This window comes from Theobroma cacao, chromosome 6 (assembly GCF_053813885.1).
Source record: "Theobroma cacao isolate CCN51 chromosome 6, ASM5381388v1, whole genome shotgun sequence".
NCBI classification, from domain to species: domain Eukaryota; kingdom Viridiplantae; phylum Streptophyta; class Magnoliopsida; order Malvales; family Malvaceae; genus Theobroma; species Theobroma cacao.
In genome coordinates this window covers 24878842-24881653 of record NC_142644.1, presented here as the reverse complement: position 1 = coordinate 24881653, position 2812 = coordinate 24878842, and the positions used below count along the sequence as shown (strand labels likewise).

Below are 2812 nucleotides of genomic sequence, written 5' to 3'. Positions count from 1 at the left end.
ATAAAAAATTTTAAAATTTTTGGGGGTCGTGTGAAGGGATGTTCTTCCCCTAACAAGTAAGTTTCATGAGTTTTTTTCATATTTGAGTTGTTCTAAAGAGTTTGACTTTGTAACTTAGATATAGAAGTAGTTAAAAGGGTTTTCTCTAAACTTTTCCTTAAAGTACACTTGTTTTACCTTTTTCTTTTTTCTTTCTTTACACTACACGTGACATATTTTTAAGTGTCTCTACACCACTATCCAAAACCTACGCATATTATCCGATTACATACTCATCCCATAACATTCAATAAGCTGTTATTTAATGTGCTCTTCCCATAAGCTATTATTCCCACAGTGAACATGCTCTTCTCATAAAAAGCACATTCTTCCATACAAAACATGTTCTCTTAGAAATACTATTCAATTATATACTCTTCTCATAACTTCTAACTTCTAATAAGTCGATCTTCCCATAATAGATATACCTTCCTGTAACAAGCATGTTCTTTCATACAGAATGTGTTCTCTTAAAAATACTCTCTGTCTATCAATAATTCTTAAGAGAACGATCCTATTTAGTATAAATATGAAAATTTCGTAATTAAGTAAGAGAAAAACAAATCATCAGAGATTACTCTCAAAAATCTTTATAAGTTCTTCCAAATATACTCTCCACCCAACTCTTTCTATTTGTCATGTTCTATTGTTTTCTCCATTTTTCTATTTCCTCACCACCTACGTTTCAAGGATAGCGCATCTCATTTTACTTATTATAATAACACCTCCTTTCTCTCTCTACCATCTACATTGGCTATACTTAGATATATCTAACAACCACCACCTAACTTTGAATCTGTGAGTTATAAATTACTGAACAACATCCAGCACTTATTTTTAGCTGTACTTACCTTTCCTTTGAATGCATACAGACATTGAAGAGTATACGTCGAATTTTGGACTATATGCAAACATGAAGGTCCAGCAATTGAGTGCTGGGGTCCAGAATTGAGAGGTGGGATAGCAAAATGACAGGAATTCGGCTGATCTCCACCAGCATTGTCCAAGCTGCAAATCCCAAGGGACAAGCTCAGAAGATATGACTTAACCCCACGCTATCTTCAGTTCCTTCTAGCAGGGTACATTCAGAGGGGCCTTCTCTTTTACATGCCAGAGTTGAATCAGGAGGAAGAATCAGAAACCGTTTTGGTACACTACGTTTAAACCTCTCTTTCACAGGCTCTGGACCACCTCCCACCTCTTGCCGGTCGCCTTGCCACCATTGAACATGACAACGACCCACTTCCTTTTCCATTGACTGCACTAATGCTGGGGCTCGCTTTGTCCATGCAACAGTTGATGATGAGGTAACCACTCAAGATATCACCCAACCTGTTTATGTTCCTTCCGTTGTCGACACGTTTTTCCCGTTCAATGGAGTTAAAAATTATGAAGGTACTGTCAAACCATTACTTGCTGTACAAGTAACTAAACTTGCCGATGGCGTCTTCATTAGTGTTTCCATCAACCACACAGTCATCGATGGTGCATCCTTTTTCCATTTCTTCAGTTCTTGGTTGGAAACTGCTAGGGGTTCCTCTTGTTTATCTAAACAACCTATTTTCCAACGTTGGTTCCTTAATGCTACAGATTGTCCTATTCGCATCCCTCATTCTTATATCAATCACATTGATAAAAATGAGTTCAGCCCATCAGTACCCGTAAAAGTAAGGGTTTTTCATTTCACCAAGGAGGTTATTGCAATACTCAAAGAAAAAGCTAATGCGGAGGTTGGCACCCACGAGATCTCCTCTCTTCAAGCTCTCTCGTCTCACTTTTGGCAATCCGTTGTTCGCAACAAGAAGAATATTGACCCCGATGAAGCGACCAGCTATTGCTTGCTGATCGGTGCTAGACAAAGATTGCAGGAGTTGTCTGAAGGATACTTTGGGAATGCGTTGGAGGTTGGGATTGTAACTATGAACGCTAAGGAGCTGCTAGACCACGGACTTGGCAACGCGGCATGGGAAATGAACAAGGTAGTTGCTTCCTGTAACATGAAAAAGCTAAGCAATTTCTTGGAATCTTGGACAAAATGCCCTAAGATAAAGAAAATGAGCAATATGGTACGGAATGCTATTGGCACGAGTGATTCACCTCGATTCGATATTTACGGTGGTGACACTGGATTGGGAAGGCCAGTTGCAATACGAAGCGGGCCAGCCAACAAGTTTGATGGGAGGATCACAGTGCACTGTGGAGTAGAAGAAGGGAGTATTGACATTGAAGTTTGCCTTTCACTTGAGACATTCCAAGCCATGGAAAAGGATAAAGAGTTCATGGATACTGTCAGCATCAAATCTAATTGGCCCTCCAAAACCTTTAAGGGATGATATATAATTAATATTGTGATAAACAGGGGACATATCAACAGATTGCTTTTTTAATCTTTTATTAAATGGTTGGTTTTCTGTGGAGCTTTTTTTTTTTTTTTCATTTATATGGATACGAAAGCTTGCTGTTTAGTTATGGAATATGTAACCCCACCCCCCACCTCCCCAAAAAAAAAAAACTCAGAAGTTTATCAAATAAAAATGTATCTAATATTTATTATATATGTTGTGACAAAAAAAAAATTGAACATAAAGCGATAGGCAAAGCTCCCTATACCTAATCCCATTGATGAACTGCTTTTTCTACTAGACTCATCTCTTTTACAAATATAAAAAATTTTAATATAACGTATATATACTTCTTTCTGAATAAAGTCCATTAAATTCACTCGAAATGGAAAAGAATTACTTGGGAGTAAAAATGATGTCAACTTTAAGCC

The 2812-nt window shown here is 37.6% G+C and overlaps 1 pseudogene; it reads left to right on the top strand.

Annotated features, from left to right (window-relative positions):
• Window positions 1-895: 895 nt before the first annotated feature.
• LOC18596140 (putative acetyltransferase At3g50280 pseudogene) lies at window positions 896-2542 on the top strand (annotated as a pseudogene).
• Window positions 2543-2812: the final 270 nt, after the last annotated feature.